This window comes from Varroa destructor, unplaced genomic scaffold (assembly GCF_002443255.2).
Source record: "Varroa destructor unplaced genomic scaffold, Vdes_3.0 BEIS01000002.1, whole genome shotgun sequence".
Taxonomy (NCBI): domain Eukaryota; kingdom Metazoa; phylum Arthropoda; class Arachnida; order Mesostigmata; family Varroidae; genus Varroa; species Varroa destructor.
In genome coordinates, this window is record NW_019211455.1 from 31833897 (window position 1) to 31847295 (window position 13399).

At 40.7% G+C, this 13399-nt stretch overlaps 1 protein-coding gene and 1 long non-coding RNA gene across 3 annotated transcripts in view; one reads left to right on the top strand and one right to left on the bottom strand.

Moving 5' to 3' along the window:
• The window catches only part of LOC111244353 (uncharacterized), a 70937-nt gene that overhangs the window by 16285 nt on the left and 41253 nt on the right, over positions 1 to 13399 (top strand). The gene's annotated exons all lie outside the window — the stretch shown is intronic.
• The window catches only part of LOC147757672 (uncharacterized), a 35495-nt gene continuing 30596 nt past the window's right edge, over positions 8501 to 13399 (bottom strand). The window contains exon 3 of the long non-coding RNA XR_015320256.1: positions 8501 to 10597. This is a non-coding gene — a long non-coding RNA (uncharacterized LOC147757672). The remainder of the gene's footprint in view (positions 10598 to 13399) is intronic.

Below are 13399 nucleotides of genomic sequence, written 5' to 3' on the forward strand. Positions count from 1 at the left end.
TTCGGCTACATTTGCAGCGCCACCGTGCTAGAATCTCCACTTGAGGGTTATCTTCATTCATCGAAAGGCTTATTTACCTTTTATGAAAGTAGACCGCATCGACTAGCAATAACAGTAACACTACAAATGAGCGGAAATCATCATCAATGTTGATCCAGGTTATTATATTTTTTCTCATTCTAGTGCTATAAGCCAAACTGATAGACCAATTTTAGACAACAATTCAATTATAGCTCAAGTCACAACTAATAATGTGATTTAGTGAACGCTAATAACAAACGCCTCTTTTCTCTTGACCAGTGTGATTACGACTGGAAGTAGGCACAAACAGGTGTGTCTACTTCGATTCTTTATTTTTTATGGCAAAGACAGTGAAAGCAAGCTATCATTGTTTGGGTTAGGAAAACGTGAATGGAAGATTAATCCGCCAATCGTTTTAACAAATCGTCATGGGTGAGATCAATACGTCACGATGGTCGATAACAGCGCCGCCACAAAACTTTAGCCCATAGCGAACCGCACAAGCCATACGATACGCACAAACCCACACATCGTCTATTTCGATACACCGTATATGATTCAAGCTATGCGTAATGGCCGAGTGGGAAAAGAAGATGAGACTATAGTGATTCGATCCCTTGAAAAAATTACACCGAAATTATAGTCTGCGATCGAAATGCAAATCTTAAGCAATTGCTTCCATACAGCCCGGTCTCAGGTAATTTTCTTTATATATAATTTGGTCATACATGTAGATTTATGGTGTTTAGTCCAGATTATGAATATGCAGTATCTATCTTTAAACGAGAAACCTTCGCCTTAGCAGTTCAAGTTAACCCGCGCGTATCTAGACGCGTTCCCTGTGGAAACGAAGGTTCTTCCTCCATCACACTTAGGGATAAGGCTGGAAGGCGAGTAAGTCAATTTGAGTTGTTGTTTATTTGCGTGAGATATTTCTTTCCGAAAAATTGATCGGCCCACCGACAAATGACCCGATAGCATATATTCATTTATGCATTTCGACGCATCAAGATTCTTAGTTGATGCAACACACATGTATCCGCTGTCTGTCTGTCTGTCTGCCGAAATTTCTACGGGGGTTGGAGGTGGGAGCAAGGGAGGAGGTGCCGTTGTTCTGGTTGCTGCCGCTGCTGGTTGAAACGTCAGCAAAGCCGTACTGCCTTTTACCAACCCCTTATCTTAATCATAATGGGTCTGACAGAAAACAACTAGGCAACATAGCTGTTTCGCTGAGGAATCTTTCATTTCAGAATAACATTCTCATGCGATTTGTCCTCGTCGTTATTGTTCAACACAATGTTGAAACGCTGCCAGATGTAATTTTAACGTGTAGCATTTTTGTGCGCCATCACCCGCTCCTGCCTACATAGGCTAGTTGGCCTGTTCTGCGGCCGCTAATTATATCTTAGCTCGTCTTCCGCGCTTTCTATGTAGCCACGACATCCGCCTTGCCCAGCCTCGTATCCTACCTTTGCATCCGCTCCCCCGTCTCGTTTCCGATAAAACACGCTTATGCACACCCATACACGCATGCGAGTTGGTGATTTGGCCCTCGCCACTACGCGGAACTCATGCAGCTCGACTCGAATTTGTAGCTTCTGCAACGAATTGGATATAGGCTGTAGCCAACGGAGGCATCTCGACTCTGTTCTGGGTCTGGTGCCAGCTTCGTCACTCCCTTGAAACGCTCATACCTCCCACACACGCTGTAACGCTGCAAGTATGCAACGTGTTTATACTACGTGCGAGATTACCCATAGTAAGCTGTTGGGTCTTGCAAGCACTACTGCAGTGTTATGGACTGTGTTCTAAGCATACAGCATTTTCCCTCACTCGTTTGCACATTCACTGCCAAGATAATATAGGTGTGCGTGTGTGCAGAATATCTGATGATCCGAAGTTAGCGTTTTGTTGGTCAATTGACGGTTCTCCTTGGTTCAAGCGATAAAACTGCTGGGCTGCCAAAACGTGCTCATTCCTCTCTTCCTGTTGCTACGGCGACTTATAACCGCCAGGTACTCTCGCAACAGCCTTTGTTTGCCGGCTTATTTCAACTTGCCTGAGCTTCCTGATCGCTTGCCGCTCTTAGCAGTGGTTATTAGAAATGTCGATTTAAGATTATCTCTTGTTCAAGTGGTCTGCTCTGGTGGAAAAAATGAGGATACGATGCATGGCAGGAATGATGTCGACATCTGTGCGACATCGCCACAGAAAAGACGCGTCCGCTATAGTGTGCCCTGCATAGTAGTCAGCTACTGCACAACCAGAATACATTTGTCCATAGAGGGATGATTGGAGAAGCAAGTGAACTATCAGCATACAAACAAAGGCGTAACGGAACGGAGTAACGTATCATTGTTACTACAAGGGAACCTTGCCGGTTTTGTTACCATCTTCTTCGAAAGTCCGGCTTCCCTGTTCATTTTTCCTGGCAACAATATCGACTCTCCCATTATATTTGTAAATAATCAAATAACTTCGCAAGCTTATAGTCTGTATTTTGGTGATATAATTGTGAGACTGAATGCTGCCGGGAGTTCCTTCTAGTATACTATAAGTATGCATGACTAAGAAAAATATAAATACAAGGGGCAGTCGCATAGATGACTGTGTGAATTCTCAAAGTAATTTAAGCTCGCAAAGAATTTTCGAACATCACATGCGTTACTCTAATTAAAAACGACGTTAACCGATTTGATGGGCCAACCAAGCCGTGTTCTTCTCGTTGAACAAGTTTTTCATTTTTTTTGTTTTACCTAACCTGTTTTTAAATTAGTCCGACTTTTTTTCATTCCAAGTCCCTATTTCATAGTCGTAACCTTACGAAGGTAAAGTGGTACAAACAGCAGAATGAAACAGTTCGTGCAAAAGGGTCATCCAAGCCTATGTCACTCAAACTCAAGACGGCGGAAAAACGCGAGCGGGAACTTACTGAGAAACGCGTTCACTTTGCGCTCAATCTTCGAGTAGTCGCAGTCGTCATTTGTGTGTGACGAGCGAGTGAGTAGGCTGCAGTGTACAGGACTACAGGACAACGCTTTTTAATGCGGTAACCAGCCTCTGCCGAGAGGTATCGTACGTGAACGCATTTTTGTTGTGGGCGTGTACTTGCCTCCTATTTTTTTTTTTACTAGACCACATTATCCTCACACCACAGCACATAGCGCGCCGCGACTCGACGATATTGAGACGAGTTAACTAGTGAAACCCAGCAGGCCGTCCTTCGCTACACCGCTGCAGTTTAGTGATCCCTGCTATAAACAACTATGCCTGCTCATGATATATGTACAGATGCGGTAGAGGAGTTTTTCCGTTCGCTCTGCACAGACGCTGACAGTCAGGTGGACGTATGCGGACGCTAGCTGATGTTAAAACCCATAACGCCTTCGTTCCCGTGACCAAAATGCAACAGCACCAAACAAAACAGCAACGCATGATAAGCGTATAGAAAATGAAGTTAAGCCAGTGAGCTCATAACCTAAACGTTACAAAGAAACATCGCCTCTTTGGAGTCGACGAATGTGCACGTTACGTAGACTAAACTTCAATCGGCAATCCTTGTATTATGTGTAGGCAAAATTTAAGTACGTGTTGTAATATTACAAAGTGGTCTACCTTGAATTGAAATTTTGCTGTAAACGATTTTTTGGAAACAAAAAAAATTGTTTCAATTAACAAAATGTGTTCGCTAAAAATGTTTCTTCTGACGGTCATGTTTATTCGATACACATCTACCTCTAATAAGTTCGCTTTAGAATTTCCTCTTTGGACAGTTTTGTGAATGCCTCTTTAATAGCACGGACCATGTGTAATCCCAGGGCTGTCTTCGAAGAACAAGATGGTTGATACGATTTAATTGCCCGAGGTTCTCCACTTCTTCCCAAATGATACGCTATTTTGAGATTGAAAAAACGGAAAGCGGTTGACGGAAAAGTGGTAAGGCGATTTAACCGTCCATGCGGCCTACACTGCTTTCGCGCACTAGTCGGGGACGCGCGCAATGCGATTTCTGCGGATCGTGGAAAAAACCGACCCTCTGTACGGAAACTAGTTTGCATAAACAAGAAGTGACATAGTGAAATACAAAGTGCCAACGGCCGCTGTACTACTTCCCCTTCTAAACTTCATCGCCTCCGTCTTGGTCAGGTTAACGGTCAGTCCCAAGCCGGTCATTCTCAAGATGGAGCCAGGCTAAAGCTTGCTGAACTTGAAACCTGTTTGACCCGTGTATCATTAATTTGTCTGCATTCAAGATGCCTTCCGGCTAATTTCCTTGGCATTCTTATTTAATCAGGTATTTCAACAAGATAGAAAATAAGAGCGGGCTTAGGTTGCCTGTCTGAGTCAGGGGAGTCATCTGTATAAAAGGAGGAAATTCAGCTACTCGGTCGTCGATGATGGTTCTGTTCTCCTTTAGAATCGCCGCGAGAAGACTGAGCACATCTATAGCATTTATACACTTTGGCCAGCGTGACGATAACCGTCTATCTAGGCACCAAATCAAAAATTGCCCTGAGGCTGACGAACACCGCATATGGCAGATGGGAGTGCTCTGTCGGCGCCGGCCATCAAGATCCTACACGTTGTTTCTGCGAAGCATTCTTTTCAAAATTCATGTGGCTCCGTTGATACGACGCGTACGCTTTCTAAGTAGCTGTTCACGATCTTAGTCTCTTAGTTTGTCGACGAGCAGCTTGTAAAAAGCACTTTGCTATTCTTTGCCATGATAACGCCGCGCTTGAATTGCCCTTTTCTTTAGGAAGCACTTTTCGGATAGCATCTCTCCATTGGGCTAGAAGCTCACGAGTATGTAAACATTTATTAAATAGAGCCGTCCAGCACAGTACCAGAATGACGGCGAATTTGAGGTGCTCGTTGGAGCGATGGCTTTTTTGTGTCGACTCCGAAAACCTTATATTCATTCCTGCAGTGCGAAGTTATGTTGAAAGATATCGCGTTGTGTTGAGATTCATTCTTTCTGAGGAGCAAGCCGGGAAGTCGTCAAGCTGCCATGGTGAGTTAGTCACTTGTATGGCTGACGTTTTGCGTCGGTGATCAAACGGGTCTCTGTACTTTCAAGGTATTGTTGCCTCTGTGATACACACGTTTTCCGGCAAATCGTCCTAAAACGGAGCCTAAAAGGTTCAACTCAAGCTGTACGTGGACCATAAGTCTGAAGGCCATCTGGGCCCTCTGGGTAAGCTTGCGAGTACAGTTGAACCACGGCTATGCTTCCAAGGAAACGAAAAGGCTGCCCAGTAAACTGGATAATTTCAACCAGATGTTGCGTATACGTTTCGGCATTCCCGACGTCAGGTATATGGAGAACTTCTTGAGTGGATTCCAGGAGTTTGACTATATAGGCGTCCAGGAACTTAACGTTTGACCATCGTCGCAGTGCGGTCTATCGCCATCGGTATGTGAGCACGAGTGCTAGCGGCCACTGACATAGAATGATTTCTACCTTGAAACGTTACTCTACCTCTGGGTACGTACGTCCGTTGCAAATCAGTACTCGGCAGCGTATGTCTGCGAGTGCGTCTAGAAAGGTTGTAGTACGGCTCAAACTCGACCGGTTGGGGTAGGCATTAAAATTGCCAGCAATTACCAGAGTAGCGGCAGACTAGGCGTCCTGGTTAGTTCCTCTTCATTGCCCGGCAGGTGCACAGAATGGAAAGGCGGTAAGCTCAAGAAGCCAGTTGCCTAAATCTTTCCCTGCAGAAGGATTTCCATACTATACTGTTTAGGGCTTCCGAAGAGGGAGGCGCCAGAGGTGTAGGCCCCTCTCAGTTCCAATGTGTAAATTTTAGTGTGTATTCAAGGTCCGGTTTCTTTGCAAGCTCGCAAGCGAACGCGGTAATTCAGAGCCTCGGTGGAGCGAACCCGTTGGCCGTTGTGTAGCAGTTCCGCTAGGTGTTGCCTTTCCAATGGAAACGATGGCTTCACTCGACGCAGATTCGTCCTTTTGTCGCTAATTCGGCTGCTAAAGCGTTCGGTTCTGGCAGCCTGTTTGAGTTGGTTGGGCTTGCTAATCAGGCTCCTCGTGTCACTGTGATCAATGACCGCTGGATGAATATCTTCAGGCTCCATAAGTGGCCTCAGTGACTTTGTATACGTATAACGAATTTTAAAGGAGGAAACATGTGTAAGAAGATATTGAGTGAGCTTTCATGTTTGAAACACGAAGGCTCACTAATAACCGTTTCATCGTTGCCTCACAACAATCGCCTCGAACAACGCGACAAAATGGTTAGCGTCAATGAACATTAAGCAGAGTCTATGATGTATACGTATATGGAATGAGCATCGAACAGCTACCAACGTCTAAAACAAACAAATATCATACAGCTCCAACAGCTCCAAGAAAAACGACTGCTACCAACTAATAACAGACAACAGCACGATATTGAGTGAGAAAAAACGATACCTTTATCGTTGAGGAAAACGTTAAGCAAAGTATATATTCGGTTTATATACAGTGTCTAAGGTTTTGATCACGACCAATTGGATACACTAATGAAAAACGGAATCATAGGAAATGCTATAGATTTATCTGACGAAAAAAAAATCATCTATCAATTCTAAACCTTAACCTAATTATAGTTATGTACCTGAATAACAGTATCCGGAAAAGCTTAACACAGGAAACATTCAACAGGTGCAAAGAACCTTAAAACCCTATTGTACGTCAACACCTGCTTGAAAATGAAATGCTTTGATTGTAAATGCTGAAAAAAAACAGAAGGTTAGACGTGCCGAAGCTCGACCGCCTCCACTTGTCACAAATTTTAGGATTTGCCGCAACATAACAGATATTTTAAGGATAAGTACCGCCATAGAGCATTCATACAAGAGGAAGATGAAGCTTTGACTGACATGTATTTTTATCTGTTGGAACATTGATTAATTGAATTTACTAATTGAGGTACTGGCAAAATTGGATGACACACTGGTTTGACGACAACTTCAAAACAAGACATATTCTTAGAAAATACTGAAATAATTATTCCGACAGCTACACTTAAATAGAAATAAATCACCTGTTCTAAGTAGACCAAATTGTCAAAATAACAGAAGAAAGCCATAAATGCTTTATATGGAAGTATAACATAGGGCCACTTTGCTTTAGGTCTTTAGATAAAGAGGCTGAAGGGACGCTAGCGTTAGATCACATACATATTGAAAAATATATTAAACTAAAGTCTAATTCACTTTATATCTAATATAATTCAACATTGAACATTAATGAAATTCACTAATTCCAATCAGAATTTAATTGTTCACATAATGATCGTCAATTCGAAAAGCCAGCGGCCTGCAAGCCAGCGGCCTGCAAGCCAACGGCGAATATCTGGACTACATGTTTTTGTCCAAAATGGGAAGGATCATTGATTGATATTTGCATGGCCCTAACTAATCCTCGGTGGCAAAGGAGACGGATCAGTTGATATCAGGTGGATCTATAAATACCCAAATTCGACAAGTTAACTTTAGCTAAGATAACCAAAGATATACTAAATCGATCATAATTCACTAATAAATATTAAAGGTGAAGACACTTAATTATAATAAAACGTTTATATATATATATATATATATATATATATATATATATATAAGGAAAACACAAAGTCCTAATACGACCTAGACAAACAAGATCACCTGAGAAAAAAAAAAGTAGCGAAACTTTTTGAAGTCCAGTAATTGCTCTTTACGCGCAAAGCTTAAAAATAAATTGTGTAGAATACTTTATGACAAAAAACTTAAGCTTAATTGGATTTAATGAGATTATAGGTGAAACTAACTGAGCGCGTGCATGAAAAAAATGAATGTTACCGATACCTGAGATGTATTTGTTCTCGATTTTAACTACAAACTACTTGATAGTCTTTTACATAGGATTTGGGAGATATACTAAAATAAAGGCTCTGTTGCCTAACGTGTCGAAAATATGGCTGGTTCCTCTCCTGAAGTTAGAACATGAATGAGGCCGTTGCATGAAACAGTCCTTGTGAGAAGGTCAGCTACATAGAATATGCCACTTCAGTCATAGAAGTACCCACTCGAAACAAACTGGAGACATGCTGTCTTGTTTAAAACTGTTTTCACTTATCTGCATGGTATTTTAGAAGGCCACCATTATCCATCAATTAAACCGGAAATTTTTTCCGCTACCGGTTCTGCCAAAATTTATTTACAAAACGAGATCTGTGAACAGCCGAAACTGCTATTGGCTTTGAGTACTTCAAGCGGCCTTCGCCGGCAATATAGTGAAAATTGCTTCGGCCATTTTGCGAAATTAGATTGATAAAATGATTTTTAGGACTATAGAAAAAGATAGCGTACCTCTGCGATTTGATGGTTACTAATCTAGGTAACAGGACATAAAGATAGAATAAGCTAAGTTTTCTAATATATTTAGAATTTTAACTTAAGGACTTTATTCTGAAGTTAGAATAAAAACAAATAAAACTCGACGTAAACTTCCTTATCAGATATATTAATTTTATTATTTCCATAGTTCACCGTTAAGCCAATGTATAAAGTATCAACATTAAATATGGCCCCACTCACTAACGTAAGCGAGTCGAAATCTTTTTAAAAAAAAAAACACAAAAATATCAAATGTCTATCGCCAGAAAATAAACGTTAACATTCACAAAACAAAGTTGAAAATGTCTTATTTTGTCGTATTTCAATCTTAAACTATCGAACATATTTTATATGACGAACCTTAGAATATAATGTAAAATGCCTGAAAAAAAAAGGTGCCTGCCTACTAAACTAAGCAATACACGACGTTCGGGATCGCACTTTTTAATAAACTATTGTTTCGTTCAGTTGTTTCTTAATAAATTCTATTGGCATTATCTCTGACCTTAAGTACTAAATAAAAAAGAATTATATATGCTTTGGTAATATTTAGATAAATTATAGTCGTGGAAATTTGGCATAGCGAATAACCGCATTCATCTACTAGTGATATGTAGTTTAAAGGGTATTACATCTCTCGACTTTCTTGGTGGCTCCGAAGCGCCTAATACAAGGAGCGATACTCCTTTTTCTAACCGATTGCAGAAATGAGCACCACTTTCGTTACGCTATGTATTTAAAGTACAGTAAAAAAAAAAAAAAAAAAAAAACAAATACTATAGAGAGTCGATCGAAATCAAAACACGAATATGAGGCACTCTCCCTGCTAAGATCTAATGGTGATCATCTCACTTTTAGTGACCTTATATTGTATCCTAATCTCTTTAGCAGATCTTTGTTGCCAACGATACAATGCGATAATACGTGGCAGCCTTCATCCGAATTGAAACTGAATGATCCGAAGAATTTCCTTTGACGCGTTCATCGAATTCTTACACAACAAAATACTGAACGAACGTCACGTTAGCTCTCAGGATTCCACACAGCGCCAAAAAAAATAGCTAGGTCCTACATCTCTTGACCACGAATTAACAATGACGTTGAAAACACGATCTAAGGATATGCGTAATGTACTAATGGAACGCAGATCCCAAAGGAAAGCGTTGACTAAACCTGGCATAAAGCCCCCATGCCATTTGGAGAAATCGATTTAGATCTTGAATGACGTCTCTACTTTCAATTAAAAGCTAACAATAACGCAGCTCGAGAAAGACTGAAATATACCTATAGACTAAAGCTACTAGAGACACAAATGGGTACACGTTACAAAACGTATTCGCACGTGTCGCGAACCGTTATCACATTGGCATGGACAACGATGGACATTTTGTACGATGCGATCTGGTAAGGATTCACAAGGAAAACGTTTGACATGTTACTACACAAGAAGCTACGAGCTTTTTTGTAGGCCTAAGCACTCTCGCAAACCGGACATACTGAAAAAGGATCTGGAAAATTGTTAAGGTCCCTCCATAACGTAGCGGGAAATTCAAGTTCCAAATAGAAAAGACATCCAGGCTGCTTTAAGCCCTGCCATGTCAATAAAAAAAATATCTATTTTTTTTTTTAGTTACGAGCTAAATTCCGCCGGACAGTCGACAGCTGGGAATTGTGAATAGAACAACATATCCAGTAAATGCTTTCCCCGGCTTTGTCAACACGGCCAATTGACGAAATTCTTATTAGTAATCGCGTTCGATGTAACGTCGACGAGATCTCAGTAATCCCTTTCTTCGATTCTTGGCTGGTCGTGAGCTTGTGGATACACGCTTTTGAAAAAATATGCCAAAAGCCCAAAGGGATTGAAACGCACGATGTAGACAACCAACCCTAATCGCTAAGGAACGTATCATTTAATAATACCATTGTTTAGTGTGATGTATAAAAAGCCGTCCCGCTGAAACCACATGCCCTTGAAATCCGTATTATCTATTTTAAGACAGAAACCTTTATGTTTCGATACCGTTTACCATAAAAAAAAATCATCCAATGATGCCTTCAGCCCAAGGTCCGTAGTCGATTTTGTTGGCCATGAAGACGCACATTTTCCGTAAAAATAGTGTCGACGTAATGCATGCTCCACTGTTAAACACGATACCGAATGAATGTTTCTGGACCGTCAGCCGTGGTTTGGCAAGATGACCTAGATGAACACGTGCAAATAATTTGGTATTAATACTCAATTTTGTCTCCAAGTTTTTTGATAATTGGTACAGCGGTGTTCAGTTTGTGAATTTTAGCAGTTTTGTTATCTTCTAAATAATGTTTTACCTAAGTAATGCGTTTTTTTGTCGAATAGTGATGCATTTTGAGTAATAGCAAACTCCCTACTATCCAAATATTTAAATCGCTTTACTGTCGAGGTATGAAAGCAGAAATGGAGCCATATTGAAGTTTTCCGCTCATTTTGGGGGGGGGGGGGCAGACTATAGGGCCAGACTGATATAAGTACAAGGCTTGCGCAAATAAAACCATTCATATGATCAATTAAAACAACTGATCGCGGCTACGGTGCTTTAAAATTGTGCTATGTCAAGTTTATGTAGATAGCTGTAAATAGGAACCTTATGCGGGTCAATTCTAAGCGGAAAAGTCGGCTCTTCCTTGATACTGTGTTCAGCAAAACATCACCGAGGCAAAAACAAAGACAAGACAGTTCCCTTCAATTAGCTTCTTTGTAAATGACAACAGAATTGAGCTAAATAGAGAAGAAGCTTATCTTAACTAATGATGACGAGAACATGAAAAAAATACAAGAAATTCAAAAAATGATTTTTTTTTTTATTGCAGCTATTTTATGTATATTTCTCAGAAAAATCGTCTATTTATTATAGGTCTAACTCCAAGGTACAAGAAGGTTCAACGAAAGTTTATAGTTCCATCTAATATCTAAGAGTTGTCCTAATTAAAATTGGTATCCAAGTTAACTATAGCAGGAAGTGTAGCTACGCAAACATATCGACGTTACGCTCACAAATAACATTAAAAGCGTATCGCTCATTGGATAAACATGTAGATTTTATTAGCATGTTTGGCTTCACTGAATTTAGAATGTAGAAGTTGTGGGTGACAGTGCGCTTTCGTAGCGGCTTCGTTTTTAATGTTTACACCTGTGAGCAGACGTTCTTTGTTTCGGCAATCAAGAAACCCTTAGTTTTTCCGTTCTGTTATGTATATGGTGAAATGTTTACTGCGTTTGACCAAGCTCAGAACTGATTTTACTTCACTCGGATCTTCATTGTGACGTAACGTTTCAGCAGAACTTTGTTCAACATGAACCAAATGCAATTGAACTCACAGTAGAATCTATACGCTCGGAACATAAGGGTTGAATAAAAACAATAAGGTGAAATAAGACAGAGCTCAAACGAGTCAATCAAGTATATCAGAATTAAATAACTAGCATTTTTAATAGCTCGTATTGATCGTTACTTCGCATTCGAAATGTCGTTCCAACGATTCCAAAGGAATTGTCTTCATTTATGCCATATCAACATGCTGATATCAATATTATCAGCTAATTAGCGTCTTTGACAGTCGGTAACAATACCTGAAGTATTCTGGAGGGAGGAAATGGTCCGTTCGATGACTCTGTTCTCGTTGTCTACTAAGAGAAAATGATGGCCAGAAAGGGAAACGAAGTATGAAGCTGAGGCCGAATTTCCCATGTCACTGCACTTTCCACTATAAATTCAGCGCTCAAAATCGCGCAGATGAACACTGCAGTTATGTTAATACGATGACATGCTGGAAACAAGTGATTTGAAGGTTTTAACCGTGTTCCTCGATTGTGCTATGTAGACAGAATATTATGATCGCATTCAAGTAAATGGCTAGATTTATAGTGACTCGCGATAAATTATGATAAGAACCTGGATTCGATGGTGATTGGCTTGTTAGTATACGAATAAAGATAATAGCTTTCGTGAACAGTTTACGCAGAAACGACTCCACATATTGAACAACGTTGATGTGATGAGTGGGCACTTCAGACACAGTCTCCGTCATTATTATAACGAGCCCTATAATACAAGCTGGCTTAGTGGATCAACATTGACAGACTTTACAGTTTTATTAGTAAGTCGCGTAGGAACCGTTGGCCTCGATAGAACTTGCCTTGACAGATCAAATACCACAAGGTTGAGCAGTATATTATTGTACTATAATTAACTGTCGCTTCCGTTTATAGTGGCTGATATGGCCTGCCTTCTCGGTGAGAGCCATAATACTACTATTAGCAGCAGATACATATCCCAACTTTACGGATCCGTGCCAATGTCACCATTTAACGTATTCCAAGTTAGGTGTTAACGATGTGAATTATCTGTCTGCTTTTTGTAGTCGCTGGTCGGAACACGTCAGTAGTCTATTTCGTAGCGTTGCAATGGTCCCCTATCATCACGATTGATTCGACATTCAACGAATGTCTCTGTGGGCCCCAGGCAATCGGTTGCATATGAGCTTATGACAGGCGGCATTATGCAAGAGTTCGTACATATGGGTACATATGTTTCAAATGGAAACGCCGCAATTAAGTGCTATAGGGGCACGTTAGCTGGCTTATGGGTTCTGCCTAGTTTCGACATGATTGCCGCGATATTCGAATGAGCTTTTACAGTTTCAACGTTCGATGAGAACGTAAAAGTATCGTAAACTATTTCGCCACTCGCTGATCTGTAGCAACCTGCACATTAGGAGCACCATGCTTAACTCGTATAGCTTCTTATCGTAGCCGTATATAGATTCAATGTGGTTTTCTTGCCGCGTCTGCACACGTTGCGATGTGTTCTATTCTCAGAATCCAGCAATTGAGCTCAGTCGCCCTTTCGTGTTATTTCTGGCAAAACCCTTTTCTAGTCGACTCTGTACAATAACAAGGATATGGTTATGTTGATTCAGGTCATAACAGGATGTGATCTATACGTTAATGCTCACATCTACGCAT